We start from the raw sequence: 24,171 nt of genomic DNA, 5'->3' as shown, positions 1-24,171 counted from the left end.
GATAGTTAGGGAGTTTGGGATAGACATGTACACACTGCTATATTTAAAACGGATAAACATCAAGGACCTACTGTGTAGTGCAGGGAACTCTGCTCAATGTTACGTGGCAGCCTGGATGCAATGGGGGCTGGGAGGAGAATGGATACATGTGTATGTATGGCTGAGTCCCTTCGGGGTTCACCTGAAATTATCACAATATTGTTAATCAGCTATGCATGCATGCATGCATGCTTAGCCACTCAGTCGTCTCCAACTCTTTGTGATCCCATGGCCGTAATCTGCCAGGCTCCTCTGGTCATGGGATTCTCCAGGCAAGAGTACTGGAGTGGGTTGCCATTTCTTACTCCATAATTGCCATTTCCTGTAGTACAATCAGCTATACTCCAATACAAAATAAAAAGTTTAAAGACTGGGGGAAAAATGTGCTGTGCTCTTAAATATCAAACAAGCCTGCAAGAGTGGTCCTTTTTCTGCATCACACAGGTGGAAATGGAGACCAAAGAGGGAAAAGACAGACCCCAACCCAGGGGTTCTCAAAGGTCGATCCCAACAAGCAAGCCTGTCTCGGGATGCAGCTCCCCAGGATGACTGGGGGGAGTGGGGCGTGGTGTTGGGAAGGGGCAGGAGGCCCTGGTGCGCGTCCCTCTCGGCCTGTTCCCACTTCCCATCTTCCTTAGGAAGCCCCCTCCCCCCCGGCAGCCTGCGCCAACCCGAGCACTGACCCTTCTGTTCTGGGCTTAAAGGGAAGCCAGTTAGGTTTTCCTCTTCCTTTCTTGGCATTTGGTTTCCTTCCTTATCAGAGTGGTGAGACCAAGGGGCAGATAACAGGATGTAGACATAAGGGAAATAGTCCACAGTCACGGCTGGGACGGCTTTAGTGTTGTAGGGTTAGGTTTGGAGCTGCAGGAGTCTCCAAGAAAGGGGGTGTCCATCTGGCCTACCTGTTGACCAGAGCCTATATCACCATCTGGGGCAAAATCTGTAGAAATAGGAAGTGTTTGCCTATCTCTGTGTTCTTTGCACAGAACTCCCCCAGGGACCTTCAAGAACCTTTCACAACCTGCTTTTCTCTTCTATGTTAAAGCAGATGCCATTTGTCTAGCACCTGCCATGAAAATGCTTTTCTGATCAATTAATATTGAAGTCTTAGATGACAATTCTTAATGTATAATGACACTCCACCAGCCCTAATTACTAAAGATCTTTCTTTTAGTTCAGAGACTGGCTTTTGTATCATATACCAATGTTATAATTTCAACATTCAAAGATGTCTTCTCTGAAATGTCACATAGCTTCAAATATGAATAACACAATTGTTTAATAAAAAGCAACTGTCAGTCAGTCTTCATTTTCTTAATGGCTCTAAAAATGCTACACCTATATTCCCTAGTTTCATAGATGAACATGATTAAGACATGAAGTTTGAGACTCTGAGTTTCAAACCATTTAAGTAATAGAAAAGCTGCTGCTATTTTAGAAAACTTCATTTTAAATTACTTATTACCATTAGGATCACACATTTCTCTAAGTAACTTAGGGGCAAGAAGTACTAGAGTGGATTGCCATTCCCTTCTCCAGGGGTTCTTCCTGAGGCAGAGATGGAACTCAGGTCTCCTGCGTTCCAGGCAGATTCTTTACCAGCTGAGCCACCAGGGAAGCCCCCTCACTCGTCCACAGCCAATCTCATATGCCTCCTGTAGCTTGTTTTTCAGTCACCTAATCGTGTCTGTCTCTTTCTAGCTCCAAGGACAGTAGCCCACCAGGTTTCTTTGTCCTCCACTAGTACTTTATCATGATAAGTGATATTTATGTTAATGTCCCAGAAATGCCATACAAATTTGAAATATCTTCTCAAAGGAAAAACTATTTTCATTTATATTTGAGTGTGTTTTCATTATTTGAGTATAGTTATGACAACACCATGGCATTAATTCATATATAATAAGGATATATAAATAATGGGATTCACCTGCCATGCATAGAAAGCAATTTCCTCATAGAATGTTCTAGCAATGATATTTACTGATCTTTTTTTTTCTGTTTGATAATTGCTAAAATTACTTTGTGATTAAGTAAGTTAACCTGGAGTAAGATAATCCAATGGCCAGAGTCTATACATTTTGTCAGTTAACCGCCTGAAAAGTCACAGCATATGTTTTAAAAGCTGACTTCGATGTTCCCTTTCTACATGGCTTGTCCAATTAGGTCATGTTCCCCAAACTTGTCTAGCATTTCCTGGTGCTGAGGAGCCCTTTCACCCTGGTAATGCCCAGGTCTTCGCTGTGTTTAGAAGTTTCTAAGGGTGCTGTCTGGCTTCTGTGTTATGTTGCTATTAGATTAGTTTAAGAGGTTAACTAAAGTAAATGTAAGCAGACACTGAGCACCCATTTCTATGATACTGATCCAGCAAGGAACCTGAACAGTCATCCAAGTTATCAGAACACAGGGTGCGATATAAATATATAAATTGTCTAGTTGGCCAAAAGGAAGAAAGACATCCATGGTATATTCTTGTGAAAGTATTATGCCATTAATTTCCAGCATGCCAAAGGAAATAATGGAAAAGAAAATGGCTCTGGTATTCCCACCCATAGACAGAGGAGCCTGGCGGGCTACAGTCCATGGGGTCTCAAAGAGCTGGAAATGACTGAGCAACTAAAGAAGAAAAAAAAACAAATAAAGAGGTTGAGGATTTATTCCCAAGTTTAGTAGTAGGAGCTTCTGTTCAGTTCGGTGGGGCCAGCCTGACAGAACCCTCTCCTGAGGATCCCTGGCCCCCAGGCTAACGGGGCCCCAACAGTTTCCTGTTTCCTGCCTGGAGCCCCCCACCCACAATCAGCTGTGGTTGCTCAGCCTCCAGAGCCTGTGTCACAGCTCCTGAGGCTGCAGAGTGGCCCCGCTCCCGATGCTGGAGAGATGGGGATGGAGTCTGAGTGTCCACAGGGAGGTTCCGAGTTAGCTCACCTGAAGTCACTGAATGCCACTACCCAGCAACGACACCAAATGTCCCCTGGGCCATGTGGGGCTCCCCAACCGAATGATGTAGACATATCAGACCCAAAGAAACAAGATCTCTGTTTATGAACCAGGTGCCCACAATGTACTGTACATGGTGCTCACACAGCCCTACTAGTGTTGTCCCCATCGACAGATGTGTAAACAGGAGGAGGGGGAGGAATAAGCTCCCCATGGTAAGGGCTAGAGCAGACATCCTGGACCATGCTGTGATGCGTGGGATTGGTCTTAACTCCTGTGCACGGCCCACGGGTTCTTGAGCTAGAGAAGAGTTGTCCAAACAACCTCTGAAAGCTAAACCTCCTTAGAAATATCTGCCAAGATGCCCCACAAGAAAAATAAGTTCCCTCACCTTCCCCATAGCAACCAGGACTAAAAACAATTGCGCTCCAGCCTTTCCTGCTTTCTCTACCATTGTTGGCATAGTTTCCAAAACCACTGAGCGATCTTCAATGTTTCAGTAAAAGTTTAAGCTGTCCTCCCTTTTAAAGACCTAATTATAAAGCTTAACATTTTAATTACCAATTCTTGTTTTTAAAAAGGGTAAGGAGAAAAAAAAAAAAAGCATATATTTTACCTGTAATTTCCAAGACAAAATTCCTCAGTTGCTTCCAGAATGTCTTATCAGAAGGGCTGGAGTCAGGAAGAGTCAGAGCCCAGGGCCTGGCAACCTGGGCAGCCTGTGGCTCCAGACACTGCTTGGGAGTGAACTGGGCTTCTGCCTGTGCTGGCCAGAGGGAATGGCAATGTTTGTGTTGTCACCTGCATTACCTGTAGCAACGGCAAGCACTGCAGGTAACTCACAGACCACAGGCTGGCCACGAACAGAGCTAGTCTCAAATTCACAACTACTAGTGAGTGTCAGTGAGAGCACTCCTCTCATTCCAATACAGAAATGTCCAGACTAGAGCACCGACAGCTGCTTTTTCCCTGCCATCCCAGTTGCCTATAATACCCAACCAAATCATTTACTTTAAATAAAACTTTTTACTAAACGACCAATAAAATAACCTGTTTGTTTAATGGATCCTCTCTGGCATACAAATAGAAGGTGGCATGTGATCATGTGAGCTTTTTACCTTATTCTGAAGTTGATGTTTTGAATATTCATCTTGAAGAGTATGTTTTCATTTGGTAAGACACCATGACGTGATGGTCAAGTCCCCATTAACAGGCAGGTCGATTCAATTCAACTGATATTTGTTAAGTGCTGCTTCATTGAAAAGATAGGCCTGCAAAAAAAAAAAAAAAAACCCTCTGACTTCTAGCAATTAACAAGCCAGAAATCTTTCATACTAGACCATCAACATGCAAGTATTACCTTCACTCTTCGCTTACTCTCTCAATACTCATGTGCACACCTCTTCAGCCCAGGCAGAGAGGAGCTCCGAGTACTGCCAGAAGCCCGGGCAGGTGTGGGGTGGGAGTGGGAGGCCCAGAGGATGATGAATCATTGTCATCAATATCACCTTCCTTTTGGTCACCAGAACCCCTGGCTGAAGGTCTCATATTGTTTCATGTTTCTTTAACAACTTTATTGAGACATATTGACTACGAGGAGCTACATGCATTTGATATGTACATTTTTATGAGGTTGGACATCTGCAAAACAGCCATGACACCGTCACCACAGTCGAGGAAATAGACTGATCCATTACCTCCCAGAGTCTCCTTGCCTCCCTTTGTTTTTGCTTGTTTGTTTTTATGGTAAAAATACTTACCCGCCCTCTTCACACATTCTAAAGTGCACACACAGTCGTTTCCAACTCTTTGTGACCCCATGGACTATAACCCACCAGGCTCCTCTGTCCATGGGATTTTCCAGGCAAGAATACTGGAGTGGGTTGCCATTCCCTTCTCCAGGAGATCGTCCCAACACAGGTATTGAACCCATGTGCCCTATATTGGCAGACAGATTCTTTACCACTAGAGCCACTTAGGAAGCCTATCACCCGTTTAATCATTTGCTTATTTGGGGTGTTTTGCTATTAAGTTCTGGTCTCATATTGGTTTTAATACTCAAAAAAAGGCACAATCTGTTTGCCTTTCTCCTAGACACAGAAGATATAATTTTTGCGAGTGTAACACATAGGAGAAGGCAATGGCACCCCACTCCAGTACTCTTGCCTGGAAAATCCCGTGGACAGAGGAGCCTGGTAGGCTGCAGTTCATGGGGTTGCGAAGAGTCGGACACGACTGAGCGACTTCACTTTTACTTTTCACTTTCATGCATTGGAGGAGGAAATGGCAACCCACTCCAGTGTTCTTGCCTGGAGAATCCCAGGGATGGGGGAGCCTGGTGGGCTGCCATCTATGGCGTCGCACAGAGTTGGACACGACTGAAGCGATTTAGCAGCAGCAGCAACACATAAGAAACCAAGTTCCTTCTAATGTGACTCCAAATGTCAATTTGAGAGAGTGAGAAATTCTGTCCAGAGGTACCTGTGCCTTCAAGAAACACTGAACTTTTTCTGGGGGGAATGAGCTAGCAGCAGGGGGCAGGATGGTGCAGTGGACAATCAGAGGCCAGGGCAGGTCTTATCCTCATGGAAGTCTCCTCACCTCTGCTGAGCATCTAACTCCTCTGCAAAGAAAGGACCTGGGTTGGATAGACCTGACACACTAACATTTTTTTCTTTCATTGAGTAATATTCTTGCCTACCTACTCAGTGGCTCAGTGGTAAAGAATCTGCCTGCAATGCAGGATACTTGGGGTCGATTCCTGGGTCAGGAAGATCCCCTGGAGGAGGAAATGACAACCCACTCCAGCGTTCTTGCCTGGGAAATCCCATGGACAGAGGAGCCTGGTGGGCTATACTCCATGGGGTTGCAAAGAGTCGGACAAAACTTAGCTACTAAACAACAAAACAGTGCAGCAAAGGCAATTATTTTCATTTCTTCACCCAACAAGCATTTGTTGAGGACCTATATGGAAACAAACATTTTGAGGAAATTCAGCAAGCCCCCAAGCAGATCTACAGATGCTTGAAAAGTCTGTCAGCCTCACCCTGCTCTCTGCACACTTATTATATGCCAGCCTGGCCTCAGTCTTTGCCAGAGGGAAGGATCACCGTAGGATACAGAATTATAACATCTAGAGGGAGACAGTTAGCAGAGATAAAGCCCTGTTTAGACTGCATCTTGTGCTAAAGTTTGTATAAAAAACACACACAACCTTATCACAATAAGTACTTCATAATTTGTACAATGGCTTTCCTAGTGCCTCAGTGGCAAAGAATCCCCCTGGCAATCAGGAGACACAGGTTCGATCCCTGGATTGGGAAGATCTCCTGGAGAAGGAAATGGCAACACTCTCCAGTACTCTTGTCTGGGAAATTCAATGGACAGAGGAACTTGGCGGGCTATATTTACACACAGAATTGAAGAGCTTCAACAATAACAGGGGAAATGGGAGAAATTTTGCTACACTGAGACAACCATATATTATGCTGAGACAGCGTATGAGTACGGTTAATGATGATGTTAAGTTGAACTGTATAAATTGCAATTTTTCTAATTCAAAATGGGTCAATTATCAGTAATTTTGTATCATTTAACCTACTATATAACAATGAGGCTATGAAAGAAGCTGTGGGGAAGGTGGGTGGTGCACCCTGTGATGGGAGTTTGGATTTTATGCTACAGTCTGTGACAAGCCACTCAAGAATTTCAGAGGACAGACATGACATTCACTTCGTAATTACCATTCTCATAATGTGGCTAAGCCTGAAGGCAATGAAACTGGATTTAAAGAAACCAGTTAAGTGACTATACCAACAGTTCATTAACTCATCAGTATTTATTAGTTGCAGTATTTATTGACCGAGGGAGAGAAAGATGGCTCCTCAAAGATGTCCACATTCTAACATGAGACTTATGAATGTGTCGTGTTACAGGCAAAAGGGACTTTGCAAACATGATTAAGATACAGATATAGATATAGATGGGCTCCGCTGAGGGCTCAGTCAGTAAAGAATCTGCCTGCAATGCGGGAGACCCAGGTTCCATCCCTGGGTTGGGAGGATCCCCTGGAAGAGGGAATGGCAACCCACTCCAGTGTTCTTGCCTGGAGAATCCCATGGACAGAGGAACCTGGTGGGCTATGGTCCATAGCGTCTTAGAGAGTTGAACACAACTAAAGCGACTTAACACTCTTACGCACATGCATAGATACAAAGATGCAAGTACATCGTACTGGTTCTGTGTCTCTAGAAAACGCAGACTAATCTACCTATCACAAATGAAGCATTTTGCTAAGCTCTGGGAAAGAAGTAAGAAAGGCTTGAACTAAGGAAAGCAGTGGGAATGAATAAAGAGGGCGAAACTGAGGGTGTGGTGGAGATGTAATCAATAGACCAGGTCTGATGGGTGGAGAAGGGGAGAGTCTCAGGACACCCCTCCCGGCTTCTACCTTGGCGATGGTGGGATTACCAACTTCATCTGGAAAAAGAAACAATTTACAAATTTACACATAAATTTAATTAGTCAAAATAATTTACATCACTTGAAAAAATTTCTAATTAATCTAGAGATTAACTATTTGCTAAAGATAAATTTTGTCTGTAAGATGCTCCTCTTTTCTTAGGAGAAACACCCTGGAAAGAAGATTCCCAGACATCAGAAACTCAGCGCTTTGGAAACAATCTTCAAACCCTTGGATAAAGAGTGTGAGTTTTCTCACCTTCCTCCATCCTCTGCTCTCTCATTTCACATCCTCCTTCCCCCTTCCTCCTTCCTTCTCCTACCTAGTTCTGTGAGTCATACACAGGAAGGAAAACTCTATATAGAGCATTGGTAAGCACCATAGACTAAAGGAACTGGTAAACTGCAGTGAATCTTTGACTCTTAGAGTTTGTCATTGTTCATTCCCTAGGTCGTGTCCACAGTTTTGCAACCCCATGGACTGCACCACACCAGGCTTCCCTGTCCTTCACTATCTCCCGGAGTTTGCTCAAACTCATGTCCATTGAGTCAGTGATACTAGCTAACCATTTCATCCTCTGTCGTCCCCTTCTCCTCCTGCCTTCAATCTTTCCCAGCTTCTGGGTCTTTTCAAATGAGTCAGTTCTTTGCATCAAGTGACCAAAGTATTGGAGCTTCAGCTTCAGCATCAGTCCTTCCAATGAATATTCAGGACTGATCTCCTTTAGGATTGACTGGTTTGATCTTCTTGCTGTCCAAGGGACTCTCAAGAGTCTTCTCCAACAACACAGCTCAAAAGCATCAATTCTTCAGCACTCAGCCATCTTTATGGTCCAACTCACATTCATACCTGACTACTGGGAAAACCATGGCTTTGACCATATGGACCTTTGTGAAGACCTAGCACAATACACGTGTTAAAATTCAGGTCCCTAATGTTCATTTTCCCAAGGTCCTGAAACTAATAGGGGGCACTGTCCAGAACTGCGGAGGGTCTGAGCTTCTCCCAGTCACAAGCCAGCTGCCCCAGTTCACAGATGCTGCTAGAATTCATAACACTCTTGAGTTGGACACAAAGAACAGGTTACTCCTCACAGCAAAAGAAAAAGCCTGAGTGAGCATTTTTGTGCCAGTCCCCTTGGCCCCAATCCCATGGAGTGATGCTAAGAGGGCCAGATGACACCTGGATGTGCAATGTGTTGGGTCGTATAAGAGGAAAACCCTGGGTTCATGAAACTCGATTCTTGTTAAAGGACAGTAAGCATATCTGTCTTTTACTCTGGAGAGAGACACATCTCTGTCCTCCTGGGCTGTCTGCTAAACACACATCCTCGGAAAGAGAACAAACAGCAGCCAGTGTCTTGATGGCAAGATGTGTTACCAGCAGGAGATCTCCAAAGAACTGTCTCCCAACAGCCACGGCTGGATTCAGAGCTGTTCTGCCCTTTCTCCAGCAGAGGTCCATTCTGTTCTGATGCTGAAGCTGAAGCTCCAATACCCTGGCCACCTGATGCAAAGAGCTGACTCACTGGAAAAGATCCTGATGCTGGGAAGGATCAAAGACAAAAGGAGAAGGTGGCGACAGAGGATGAGATGGTTGGATGGCATCACAGACTCACGGACATGAGTGAGAAAACTCCAGGAGATAGTGAAGGACAGGGAAGCCTGGAGTGCTACAGTTAATGGGGTTGAAAAGAGTCAGACATGAATGAGCAACAACAACAAATTCTGTTTTGTCCTGCAGTTCATCCTGGCACTCACCACCTGGAGTCTGAACAGACACTACACTGCAAAGCAAACAGTGCCAAACAAGGCTGCCCTCACGCCAGGGTCAGCTGCACTTCAAGGATTCCGAGGTCCTTCCCCAACTTCTGACCAACTGGTGATAAACTCAGAGGTTCCGATGACCCATTGGTCTCAATAATTTTCTAGAAAAACTCACAGAACCTAGGGAATCTCCGGTTTTACTATGAAAGTGAAAATGTTAGACACTCAGTCATACCTGACTCTTTGCGACCCCATGGACTATAGCCCACCAGACTCCTCTGTCCCTGGGATTCTCCAGGCAAGAATACTGGAGTGGGTTGCTACTTCCTCCTCCAGGGAATCTTCCCAACCCAGGGATCACACCTGGCTCTCCTGCATTGCAGGCAGATTCTTTACCATCTGAGACACCAGGGAAGTCCAGTTTTACTATGAAAAGATACAAGTTAGGAGGAACAGACAAAGGAAGAGACCCATAGGGTGAGTAAGGGAGGGGGAGACAGCCTCCCTGCCCCCTCCCTGTAAGTCCGGCCACCTCACCCTCCAGGCCTGTCCATGTTCACCAACCAGGGAGCTCTGCTGAGCTCGGCATCCAGAGTATTTGTTGGTGTTTCAGTACGTTGGCATGATTGATTAACTGCTGGCCAAGAGAATGAACCCAGTCTCCAGACCCTGCCCCCTCCTCAAGGTCAGGAAGATGAGAGTCCCAACCCTCTAATCACGTGGCAAGTCTCCTTGGTAAACCAGCCCCCAACCTGAGGCCACCTAGGAGCCTGGGAAGCACCACCTCACTAGCATAGCAAAGGCACTCCCATCAGTCAGAAACTCAGGTCTGGACCAGACAAACTGTCTTTTACATCACAGTTCTTTTCACAGGAAAAGGTGTATTCACATTGTCTTTACCCACAAGGCCAAGGTTGGTTTTGAATGGCTCTTACTAAGAGTGTTCTTGAGACTTTTTTAGAGGTCAGACTCCATCTGCAAGTGGCCAGGCTCAAAAGAGATACATTCATTCCACAGATGGCAACTGTATCTATGACAACTGGTACATTTCCTATGGCTACCTTACTATCTTGTTAGAAATTTGCAAGCAAAAGATAGCGATGTTTGTTATTTAAAAAAAAAAAGTTTAAGAGAGAGGAATACCAGAGGCTTCTTCGAGCAGTGTTTCAGTTTTGCGAGATGAACTTTGCGGGTGGACAGGGGTGATGGTGGCATGACCATGTGAATGAACCTAACACGACTGTACTGCACATTACAAAGTGGTTTCAATGATGCAGTTTATGCCACACATATTCTAGCACAATTTTTTTTAAAGAATCCCCCTTGGGTCACTTCCAGACTAATTTAACTTGAGCTCGAAGACAAGCTCAAGTTGTCTTGGGGGCGGGGGATGGGGGGGAATTCCAGCCCCAGGCGTTCCCAAGGCCACTGAAACCTTTTCCAGTTGGTTACATCAAAGGTGTCCCTTTTCCACTCAGTCATTTGGGACCTTGGATAGCTGCCAGGGATGGGGAGGGAGAAGGTGAGGCCATCTCCCCACTGAGAGAGAATGAATGGATGGATGAACAAATCGTCCGAGACAACAGACCAATACTAACATCCCTAAGACCCACTTTCCTCTTAATTGTGACCACGTTTCACCCCAAGGATCAGGACTTAACACTGGTGGGCAAACAGTGGAGCAGCAAGAGCTATATATTTTAACCATTCCAGCTTTCATGAACATGGATTTGCATGAACATAGCTCCGACTCTAAGCCACAAAGGAAGTTCCGCACAAGTTCCATCCTCTCCCCCCATCCCCGACATGGGTACCATTTGAGTTTTCCCACTGTGTTCGGGGGCCAGATTTGGCTTCAAGATTTCCCAACCTTGTAGCCTTTGAGTCACTCATGACTCTTCTCTCCCCTTTCCTTCCTGAATTTAATAAACTACCACCAGATCTGCTTCTTCCAATAGAATGTTCTGCCCAGCCACACAGCGCAAACCTCTATTGTTGGAGCCACCTTTCGGGGTGGGGAGGGGGGGAATTCCAGCCCCAGGCGTTCCCGAGGCCACTGAAACCTGGGGAGGAACCACTCAGCTCTCACTCCCTCCTTTCCTGATTCACTGGGAGTCCAGAGGGAGGGAAACAGCCAGGCAAGAGATTCCCACAAGCCCAGAGCCTGGGGAGCAGGGGGCTTTCCCGGGCGGGCGGCTCCTGGCGGACGAAGGTCTGACTTCCAAAGCATGGCCTGGGCTGGAGTCGGTCACCGCCCTTTGAAACCCCTTTGAAGTTGGGCAGACGTCTGGCCAAGGGCAAGCTCGAGAGCTCCTCGGCTCAGCCTGGGAGGGGCGGTTTCCTGTCTGCCTTTCCCAGGATGGAAGTGCAGTAACAATCATTTTGCATGATCTTCACTTTAGACACCAAAATCTAAAAAACCAATAAAAATAAGCTTGATGTGAGATAACGCATCAGACGGGTCAAGCCTTATTCAACTACTATCCAATAGAGACCTAGTATCATAATATACTTTATTTTTTAATGTTGTAGAGGCTCTTTCCATCAGAATCAGATTAAACATGTCCAGCTCCTTGAACAATTTCAGATTCTGTTCCACCTTGACTGTCCTTTGATGAACGTGTTTGGGTGGTTGATTTCTCTTAAACTTGGCGCCCCACAGGGAACACAGGATTCCTGAGGTAGCCTGGAAGGCAAGCCTTCTGTCAATCTAACCTAAAATCCTTATTCTCTTCCACATAAACTACTCCCAAGTTCAGGCCTTCTGCTCTGGACAAAGGGAATTGGGTTGGAAGGCGTGTGTGTGTGTGTGTGGTTTTCTGTTTTGTTTCTCTAGGAGAATCAGAAAATCAGAACTGAAGAGTTCATAGAAATTGCTATTACAGTGCTTTCATTTTGTGGGTTCAGCACATGTGTGGGCCATGAAATCAATTTCAAAAGGTCATCACCAGCTTTTTCTTTAAAAAATGGAGAAGAATTCAGAGTGCATTGTATTTATGAAGGGGAAGAGTTAGTTCATGAAACTTTTGTATCAGATTCTGTGTCCATGTGCCTGTGGAAGGGCAGGGAGGGTACTAGGTTATGACAATTGAATTTTGGTCAAAAGAATTAAAAGTCACTGGTCTGGCCCAGCCGGGGATGGGCAGTGCACTACGGTCAATAAGCACCAGTCCAAAACCTAAAGTCAGAGAATGCCTGGCTTTACGCCTGGGCCCAACATGTGGGAACCGCATGACCAGGGGAAGCTGTTAAACTGCATCGGAACTCAGCTCAGTTGCTCATCTAGGAAACAGGGAAAACAACAGTACTTTCCTCCAAGAAGCATGAAGGAGAAACACACTAATTCTTACTTCCATGGACTGAGCACATTTCTACCACGTGCCAAGAAACATGCCGTGAATTTTGCCATTATACTTCTGACCGTCAGCAAACAGCCCTTTGTGTTAGATATTTCTGCTGCCATCTGTCCAATGAGGAAAGTGAGGCAGTCTGGTCCAGCCTGTGAACCTACTCCTTCCAGGACACTGGCCCTCAGTCTGCTGTGATCAGTTGCTCCACAGTACCCAACTCTTTGCAACCCCCATAGACTGTAGCCCACCAGAACTCCTCTGTCTACGAAATCTTCCAGGCAAGAATACTGAAGGAGGTTGTCACTTCTTACTCCAGGGCATCTTCCCAACCCAGGGGTCAAATTCACGTCTCTTGGGTCTCCTGTATTGGCAAATGGGTTCTTTACCACTGAACCACCTGGGAAGCCCTCAGGTCCACTGTGCCTCTGTCCAAATGTGAGGACACAAATACTGTATGTAGCACTGTTAGTACTAAGTACTTAGTCCTGACACCAAGGAGCCTTTGCAATTCAGCGCTACTCAAAGGCAGGCTCTCCCCGAGATGAAGAGGGGCTTCTGGACCACAGGTTGTCTCCCTGCCTCCTTCGCCTGGGAAGTTGTGCCTATTTGGCTCCACTAAGCAACGTGCTTCATGATGAATTTCAGTGACACCCGGCAGGAGCTCCTGCAGCGTCCAGGAAGAGCAACACGCCATTTCTGACTGGGTGGTCCATGGCCTACGCTCTGAGCAGCACTGCGTGAAATGGCATGGTTACTGCATTACAGCTATCATGACACACATACTCGGATCTCCCCTTTCATTGTCTAAAGCTCTTTTTGCTGCTCCATCAAAGGCAGGAAATGCGTGCATCCATCCACTTGTCTGCTTGCAGTCCACTGAAAGCTCTTGGAATCTTTATGACGCATACAAAGGCAGCAATGCTCCTCCCTGGCTTTCTGTCACCCACACATCTGCTAACCTTGCTTTCTGTGTCTTCATGGAAGATGCTGATAATGACATTGAAGGAGATCAGGCCAAAGACAGATCTGCTCTCAGGAACAACAACTAGAACAATCTCTAGTCCACTCAAGGCCATGTGCCTCTGCACTGCCGGGTTTGCTTCACTTTCTTTTTTTTTGGTGGTTTATTTTTTTAACTTGTTATTTTATATTGGCATATAGTTGATTAACAATGTTGTGATAGTTTCAGGTCTACAGTGATTGCTCTACATATACACGTATATATTCTTTTTCAAATTATTTTCCCATTTAGATTGTTCAAAATATTGAGCAGAGTTCTCTGTGCTATACAGTAGGACCTTGCTGGTTATCTGTCTTAAATATAACACAGAGGAGAGGGTGTGGAGAAAAGGGAACCCTCTTACATTGTTAGTGGGGATGCAAACTAGTACAGCCACTATGGAGAACAGTGTGGAGATTCCTTAAAAAACTGGAAATAGAACTGCCATTCAGTTCAGTTCAGTTCAATCACTCAGTTGTGTCTGACTCTTTGTGACCCAGGCAAAGAGTCCATGGACTGCAGCATGCCAGGCCTCCCTGTCCATCACCTACTCCCGGAGTTTATCCAAACTCATGTCCATTGAGTTGGTGATGCCATCCTGCCATCTCATCCTCTGTCATCCCCTTCTCCTCCTCAATCTTTCCCAGCATCAGGGTCTTTTCTAATCAGTGAGTTCTTCGCATCAGGTGGCCAAAGTATTGGAGTTTCAGCTTCAACATCAGTCCTTCCAATGAACACTCAGGACTGATCTCCCATAAGATGGGTTGGTTCCATCTCCTTGCAGTCCAAGGGACTCTCAAAAGTCTTCTCCAACACCACAGTTCAAAAGCATCAATTCTTCGGCACTCAGCTTTCTTTATAGTCCAACTCTCACATCCATACATGACTACTGGAAAAACCATAGCCTTGACTAGACGGACCTTTGTTGACAAAGTAATGTCTCTGCTTTTTAATATGCTGTCTAGGCTGGTAATAACTTTCCTGCCAAGGAGTAAGCGTCTTTTAATTTCATGGCTGCAGTCACCATCTGCAGTGATTTTAGAGCCCCCAAAAATTAAATCTGACACTGTTTCCCCATCTATTTGCCATGAAGTGATGGGACCAGATGCCATGATCTTAGTTTCCTGAATGTTGAGTTTTAAGCCAACTTTTTCACTCTCCACTTTCACTTTCATCAAGAGGCTCTTTAGATCTTCTTCACTTTCTGCCATTAAGGGTGGTATCATCTGCATATCTGAGGTTATTAATATTTCTCCCAGCAATCTTGATTCCAGCTTGTGCTTCTTTCAGCCCAGCGTTTCTCATGATGTACTCTGCATATAAGTTAAATAAGCAGAGTGACAATTTACAGCATTGATGTACTCCTTTTCTATTTGGAACCAGTCTGTTGTTCCATGTCCAGTTCTAACTGTTGCTTCTTGACCTGCATACAGATTTCTCAAGAGGCAGGTCAGGTGGTCTGGTATTCCCATCTCTTGAAGAATTTTCCATAGTTTCTTGTGATCCACACAGTCAAAGGCTTTGGCATAGTCAATAAAGCAGAAATAGATGTTTTTCTGGAACTGTCTTGCTTTTTCAATGATCCAGCAGATGTTGACAATTTGATCTCTGATTCCTCTGCCTTTTCTAAACCAGCTTGACCATCTAGAAGTTCATGGTTCACATATTGTTGAAGCCTGGCTTGGAGAATTTTGAGCATTACTTTACTAGCATATGAGATGAGTGAAATTGGGTAGTAGTTTGAACATTCTTTGGCATTGCCTTTCTTTGGGATTGGTGCTTCCCTGATAGCTCAGTTGGTAAAGAATCTGCCCACAATGCAGAAGACCTGGGTTCAATCCCTGGGTTGGGAAGATCCCCTGGAGAAGGGAAAAGCTACCCACTCCAGTATTCTGGCCTGGAGAATTCCATGGACTAGTCTATGGGGTGGCAAAGAGTCAGACATGACTGAGAACTGCCATATGACCCAGCAATCCCACTGTTGGGCATACACACCGAGGAAACCAGAAATGAAAGAGACACATGTACCCCAATGTTCATCACAGCACTGTTTACTATAGCTAGGACATGGAAGCAACCTAGATGTCCATTGGCAGATGAATGGATAAGAAAGCTGTGGCACACATACACAATGGAATATTACTCAGCTGTTAAAAAGAATGCATTTGAATCACTTCTAGTGAAGTGGATGAAACTGGAGTCTATTATAGAGTGAAGTAAGTTAGAAAGAAAAACACCAATACAGTATATTAACACATATGTATGGAATTTAAAAAATGGTAACGATGACCCTATATGCAAGACAGCAAAAGAGACACAAAGAACAGAGATATACACAAAGAGATATAAAGAACATACTTTTGGACTCTGTGGGAGAAGGCGAGGGTGGGATGATTTGAGAGAATAGCATTGAAACATGTATATTGCCATATGTGAAATATATCACTAGTCCAAGTTCGATGCATGAAACAGGGCACTCATAGCCGGTGCACTGAGACAACCCTGAGGGATAGGATGGCGAGGGAGGTGGGAGGGGGGTTTAGGATGGGGGACACATGTACACCCATGGCTGATTCATGTCAATGTATGGCAAAAATCACTACAATATTTTAAAGTAATTAGCCTCCAATTAAAACAAATTAATTAATTAAAAAAAATAAATATAACATAAGCACTGAAACATGAATGGAGAGGAAGCCCTAGGAAATGAGCTGCTGTGAGGGCTCCATCTAGTGGTAGACAGGTGTCAGTGCACTCGGACTGCAGCAATGCTGAATGGAAAGATGCTGGATGGACAGGTATGTCCATTTAACAATGAAACAGAAATAAAGAACCCAGAAATAGACCCACACAAACACAGTTCATTTTTGGCAAAAGTATTTACAAAGGCAACTTAGTAAAGGAAGTTTTATATTTTCAACAAATGTTTCTGGAACAGTGGAGTATCCATGTGCAAAAAAGGAAAAAAAGAAAAGAACCTTCACCCATGCCTCATACTGTGTACAAAAATTAGCTCAGAATAAATCATTGGCCTAATTCTAAATCTGAAACTTTAAAAATTCTAGAAGAAACAGAGAAGAAAATCCCTGTGAACTTGGGTATGGTGAGTAGCATTTAGATATAAGTCTAAAAATATGAGTCATAATAGAAAATTTGATAAATCATACCCTTAAAAAACTTAAAACTTTTGCTCTGTAAAATACACTGTTAAGAGAATGAAAAGTCAAGCCCCAAACTTTGAGATAAATATTTATATATCCTATATCTGATTAAAAATCTCATATCTGTGTGGCATATAGAAAGAACTCTTAGAGTGCAACAATGTTTGAACCATCTTACCCTTTAAAAATAAGCGAAATATATGAAAAGATACTTCTCCAAAGATAATAAACAGATGGCAAATAAGCATGTGAAATGAAACATTAAGAAAGCTAAATTAGAGAATTCCCTGGTGGTCTAGTGGTTAGTACTCCCTGAGCTCTCACTGCCAAGGGCTCCGGTTTGATCTCTGATCTGGGAACTAAGATCCTACTTGCTGTACAGCTGGAGGAAAAAAAGAAAGCAAGCTAAATTAAAACCACACATTGGGACCACTACATGCCTCAGATGGCTAAAAGTTAAGAACTAACCATGCAAGACTGGTGAAGGTACAGAGCAACAGGAATGCTCATTCACCATTAGGGGGAACACAAATGACACGGACATTTTGCAAAACCATCTGACAATTTCCTGCAGGGTTAAGGGAGCTTCCATGGTGGCTCAGATGGTAAAAAAAAAATCTGCCTGGACTGCAGGAGACACAGGTTCAATCCCTGAGTCAGGAAGATCCCCTGGAGGAGGGAACAGGGTTGGACACATGCTTACCACATGACTGAGAAACCCCACTCCTAAGCAAACTGAAGATACATGTTCCCCTAAAAGCCCCTGTGCAAATGTAACAGCTTTATTCCCCAAACTGGAAACAACCCAAATGAGCTTCCACAGGGGTCTGGGTATACACACTGTGTCCAAGCACATAGCAGAACATGACTTGGCCAAACAAAGGGCAACCTGTTGACTCACACAACCACCAGGATAAGCCTTAAGTGGATTTTTCTAAATGAAAGAAGCCAGAGCTAAAAGACTTCTTACTTTTTTTCCATGTATGTGATCTTCTGGCAAAACAGTGAAGACAGAAGTCAAATCAGAGGTTTCCAGGATTAACTGAGGGGAGTAACTGAGGGGACAACACAGGGGCTGTTCGGGGACCAGTGAACATAAATCTCCTGGAAAACGACAGATAAGATGATAAAGTGTGAATAAATGTTTTCCCATTGGTAGGCTTGATGTAAGGGAAGTACATGTAAAATACTACATCCAGCAAACAGGAATATTCCTCCGGTTCAAGCACATGTGAGATAGTAGGAAACTTAAACATAAACAATCATTAAGTCAAAGGGAAATTCAATACATATTAATATCTTTAAAGTTATATGCTGACCAATTACCAGATCAAAATTCAGTAATACTAAAAATCAAGGACAAAAAGATTTCCAATGCCCTCCTCAACACACATACTGCTTTAGAAAATACAAAGCGCGCTTATAAATAATTCATGGACAAAAGGAGAAATCATAAGAAAAATGACTAAATATTCAAATTTAAGTGAAGATAAAACTGATACATATTTTTCCATCATCCTATTTGTATATATACACACACACATAAATGTGTGCCATGTAAATATACATGTGCGTGCTAAGTCGTTTCAGTCATGTCCGACTCTGCAACCCTATGGACAGTAGCCCACCAGGCTCCTCTGTCCATGGGATTCTCCAGGCAAGAATATTGGAGTGGCTTGCCCTGTCCTCCTCCAGGATATCTTCCCAACTCAGGGGTAGAACTCACGTCTCTTAGTCTCCTGCATTGGCAGGCAGGTTCTTTATGACTAGAGGCACCAGGGAAGCCCATGTACATACTTGTAAATACATATATATTTGTACAAATATATATGTATACAAATAGGATGATGGAAAAAAAACAAAGGATAAGAAATGTAGAAAAAAACAGGATAGGTTCAAGAGTGCTAACAGTTGATAACAGTTTTTCCATAAAGACACACATACACAAAAAATGACAGTTTTATTCTAGAAATAATTATAGAAATCTCCCTACTACTGAACCGAATGAGCTCCCAAACAGACTGGGCTTACTAAGTTCCCAGGGTAATAAAAGAAAATTACCCACACCGAGGTACCTGACAGAGAGTGAGAGACAGGTATGAGAGACAGATGGTAATCACAAGTATTTCAGAAACTAATAAGAATTATGTGAAATGATCAGGAACAATATGCACCTCTTCTCAGTAAGCCCCTGAAGAGTGTGGTCCACCAGAACAGTGGCATAAACACAGGGGGAGAATCAGATGCATGAACCAGTGGGAGAATTTCGGAGAAAGTCCCTTTTCCTTTCCTTGTTCAAGCCTCTGATTCCCAGCATAACAGTGAAGAGAAACCCCTGGAGGGGCTCCTGGAGCAGTCCCAGAGCACAAGTCTAGATCAGAAAGAGCAAAGAAATCTCCAAGGCTGATCTCTGAGAAAGAAAGAATACCAATCAAATACCTGATGAGTGCGGCCAACAGTGAGAAGAGGTTGAAACTTACAGAGGAGACCTTGGGAAGCCGAAGAGGATAGGAAAGCAGAAAAACAAGGAAAACAAAATCTAAAAGCCTATAATTAACTTGAGGGAGGAAAAGGATTGTGAAACAGGAAACGTAATCACGCTGTAATGTACAGCTCTTCTGCGAATACTACTTATACATCCATACAATAGTGCAGAGCCTGAGTATCGATTTAATGTAAAACGGTGACCCCGGCTCTCCTAGGATGGAGGCAGAAGACGGATGTGGGAGCACCCCTTATCTTCTGCAGCAGGAAGTCAGCAGATAAACTGAAACACTGAGCAATGAGAATACATCATGGTGACTAGAAATAAAGACATACACATACCTATGATGGCTTCATGTTGATATTTGGCAGAAACCAGCACAATATTGTAAAGCAATTATCCTACAATTAAAAATAAATAAATTTGATTACAAAAAAATACAAATATAGGTGCAAACATGTATGCATATTATATTAATCAAGGAGAATTCTGAAAAAAAAATAGAAATAAAGAGATAAAAACTCTAAAGAAACTGAAAAATTAAAAGCTTGTTGCCCCTTGTGGACTGTGAATTAATGGTGCGGATGGTAGGGAGGGATTACTTCTTTAAAATTCTTGGTGATGCTTGAACGCTAAATACATGTGGTTCTCTGTGGACTACCGCAAAATCAATATTTAGAGAGAATGTGTATAAGCTTAAGTGCTAATACTAGGACAAATTGAAATTAAAGAGCTAAGCATACAACTCTAGGAGTTTGTAAAAGAACATAGTTAACCCAAAGAAAGTAAAGTGAAGAAAATAATCAACTAAGAGGAAATTAAAGAAATAAGAAAAGGATAGATAAAGGAAAAGGCTGAATCTTTGAAACAAACCAATAAAACACGTGGGGCTTGCCTCGTGGCTCAGTGGTAAAGAATCTGCCTGCCAATGCAGGAGACTCAGATCATATCCCTGGGATGGTAAGTTGCCCTGGAGCAGGAAATGGCAACCCACTCTAGGATTCTTGCATGGGAAATCCCATGGACAGAGGAGCCTGGTGGGTTACAGTCCATGGGGTCGCAAAGAGTCGAATATGACTTAGTGACTTCACAACAACAGCAACACATAAAAAAATAGGTCATAAAAGATACAGCAAAACTTTAAGACATCATAAAAGAATACCCCAAACAACTATATGCCAATAAACTTGACAACTTAAATGGAATGGAAAATATGAACTGCCAAGAATGAAACTAGAACACTTTCTAACACCATACACAAAAATAAACTCAAAATGGATTAAAGATCTAAACCTAAGACCAGAAACTATAAAACTCCTAGAGGAGAACATAGGCAAAACACTCTCCGAAATATAACACAGCAGGATCCTCTATGACCCACCTCCCAGAATACTGGAAATAAAAGCAAAAATAAACAAATGGGACCTAATTAAAATTAAAAGCTTCTGCACAACAAAGGAAACTATAAGCAAGGTGAAAAGACAGCCTTCAGAATGGGAGAAAATAATAGCAAATGAAGCAACTGACAAACAACTAATCTAAAAAATATACAAGCAACTCCTACAGCTCAATTCCAGAAAAATAAATGACCCAATCAAAAAATGGGCCAAAGAACTAAGTAGACATTTCTCCAAAGAAGACATACAGTTGGCTAACTAACACATGAAAAGATGCTCAACATCACTCATTATCAGAGGAATGCAAATCAAAACCACAATGAGGTACCATTTCACGCCAGTCAGAATGGCTGCGATCCAAAAGTCTACAAGCAATAAATGCTGAAGAGGGTGTAGAGAAAAGGGAGCCCTCTTACACTGTTGGTGGGAATGCAAACTAGTACAGCCACTATGGAGAAGAGTGTGCTGCTAAGTAGCTTCAGTCGTGTCTGACTCTGTGCGACCCCGTAGACGGAAGCCCACCAGGCTCCCCTGTCCCTGGGATTCTCCAGGCAAGAACACTGGAGTGGGTTGCCATTTCCTTCTCCAATGCATGAAGGTGAAAAGTGAAAGTGAAGTCGCTCAGTCATGTCTGACTCTTAGCGACCCCATGGACTGCAGCCTACCAGACTCCTCCATCCATGGGATTTTCCAGGCAAGAGTACTGGAGTGGGGTGCCATTGCCTTCTCCAGAGAACAGTGTGGCGATTCCTTAAAAAACTGGAAATAGAACTGCCATGTTGCTGCTGCTGCTAAGTCACTTCAGTTGTGTCCGACTCTGTGCGACCCCATAGACAGCAGCCCACCAGGCTCTCCCGTCCCTGAGATTCTCCAGGCAAGAACACTGGAGTGGGTTGCCATTTCCTTCTCCAATGTATGAAAGTGAAAAGTGAAAGTGAAGTCGCTCGGTCGTGTCCGACCCTCAGCGACCCTGTGGACTGCAGCTTTCCAGGCTCCTCCATCCATGGGATTTTTCCAGGCAAGAATACTGGAGTGGGGTGCCACTGCCTTCTCCAGAACTGCCATACGACCCAGCAATCCCACTCCTGGGCATACATACCAAGGAAACCAGATTTGAAAGAGACACGTGTACCCCCAATGTTCATTGCAGCACTGTTTATAATAGCCAGGACATGGAAGCAACCTAGATGTCCATCAGCAGATGAATGGATAAGAAAGCTGTAGTACTATACACAATGGAGTATTACTCAGCCTTTGAAAAGAATACATTTGAATCAGTTCTAATGAGGTGGATAAAACTGGAGCCTATTATACAGAGTGAAGTAAGCCAGAAAGAAAAACACCAATACAGTATACTAACGCATATATATGGAATTTAGAAAGATGGTAGCAATAACCCTGTATGCGAGATAGAAAAAGAGACACAGATGTATAGAACAGTCTTTTGGACTCTGTGGGAGAGGGCGAGGGTGGGATGATTTGGGAGAATGGCACTGAAACACGTATAATATCATATGTGAAACGAATCGCCAGTCCAGGTTCGATGCATGAGACAGGATGCTCGGGGCTGGTGCACTGGGATGACCCAGAGGGATGGTATGGGGAGGGAGGTGGGAGGGGGGTTCAGGATGGGGAACACGTGTACACCCATGGTGGATTCATGTTGATGTATGGCAAAACCAATACAATATTGTGAAGTAATTAGCCTCCAATTAAAATAAATAAATTTATTAAAAAAAGATGTTAGAATGTAGTCAAAATATAAATAATTATGAAAAGTCTATAGAAACACATATCTGTAACAATTGCAGCACTAACTGTGTATTACATGCTTGCCTCTGTTTTAAGTACTTTACAAATATTATTCCATTAGCTTGTCAAGCTGTCCTCATGCAGTAGATAATATGTTCACCATGTTACACAGATATACCAGGATAAATGACTTGTCCAGGATCAAAGAGCTAGGCAATAACAAGGTAAGGATTTCAAACCAGAGTGTGCAGTACAGAATCCAAGTTCTTAAACACTATGCTATGGCTTAAACAGTTCACACACACACAGATAAGGACTGGAAGATAACAAAAACATTTAAAAATGATTATCTTAAGGTAGTGGGAACATGAATGTTTTTCATCATTTTTTAAATTGCCTATATTAAATAATTTCTAAACAGAAAAAAGGAAACGATGTAAAGAATTTGATAGTTAAAAGAAAAAAAACAGCCTAGTTTCATTCAATAAAGACTGAAGTGGACTGCATAGCATATGAATTTTCAAATCCCATTTTGAGACTTATTACCTAAGATACATCTGTTATTGCAGGTCATATTTCCATGATTTGTTAAGACTACACAAAAATACTATTGCTAAAGCTGTGCATTCTATTCCTTTTACGAATTTTCAGACCAAGTAACATATGGTGCATCTCTTATAAAGTTTAATCTGAATTAGTTATTCTATGTTCCCACCCCACCCCCTCCAACCCAAGGAATACTGTAAATGTATTTCTACCACTCAAATTTAAGAGTAGATCCACATAATTCAATGCTAATAAACAGGACTGTTCACTGGAGGCTGAAGGCAATCAAATCCACTTTAGTTTTCAAAAATATATTGTGTAGAATCCTCAGTATTTGAGACAGCCCTCTTACTACTAATAGAAAGTCTCATAACTTTAACAAGAAAATCCTTAAAATTAATAATAAAAAGGAATAGAAAATCAAAGTCATCTTAAAAAAATATGAACTGCCAAAATTAACTCAAAAAGAAACTGAAAATATGAATAGATGTAAAATATTAAAGAAACTGAATGAGTCATCAATATCAGAAAATCTCCAGGCCTAAGCAGTTTTAAAGGTGAATTTTACCAAAACTTTGAGGAATAGATAATTACTATCTTTACATTAACCAACTCAAGAAAACAGAAAGAGAATGAAAACTAAACTCATGTTGTGCCATTTACAAACCTTGATACCAAAAACGGAAAAGCATGAGAAAGGAAGCTTTAACCAAGAACAGGGAACTCTGCTCAATATTATCGTATGTACGGTTAGTCACTCAGCTGTGTCTGACTCTGTGACCCCACGGACTGTAGCCCACCAGGCTCCTCTGCCCATGGAATTTTCCAGGCAAGAATACTGGAGTAGTTTGCCATTTCCTCCTCCAGAGGATCTTCCCAGCCCAGGGATCTAACCCACACGTCTTGCGTCTCCTGCATTGGTAGGCGGACTTTTTACCAGTGGCGCCACCTGGGAAGCCAATATTTACATTACAAACATTATGCTATTTCAGATGAGAAAACTGAGGCATAATTAAGTGACATACTAGGAAATCCTCCTAGTTGCGATGTGGAGACAGGGACAAGAAAGTATCAGTGTCTTCTCGGCTTTTTGAATCTGTAAGGTCTAAATTCTGAACAAGCGGCTCATGTGCCTGGTGAGAGCTGGGCCTACATGGCCCTGGCTTATCACAAAAAGAAGCCTTATTAGATGCCATGGTTGGCACACAGGCTGTCAGACACACGGGTCCTTCTTTGACTTTGCTAGTTCATGATAACGTAAGACAGTGTCAATGAG

Source organism: Bubalus kerabau, chromosome 14 (genome assembly GCF_029407905.1).
Source record: "Bubalus kerabau isolate K-KA32 ecotype Philippines breed swamp buffalo chromosome 14, PCC_UOA_SB_1v2, whole genome shotgun sequence".
Lineage (NCBI taxonomy): Eukaryota > Metazoa > Chordata > Mammalia > Artiodactyla > Bovidae > Bubalus > Bubalus kerabau.
Note: the sequence above shows the minus strand (reverse complement) of the source record.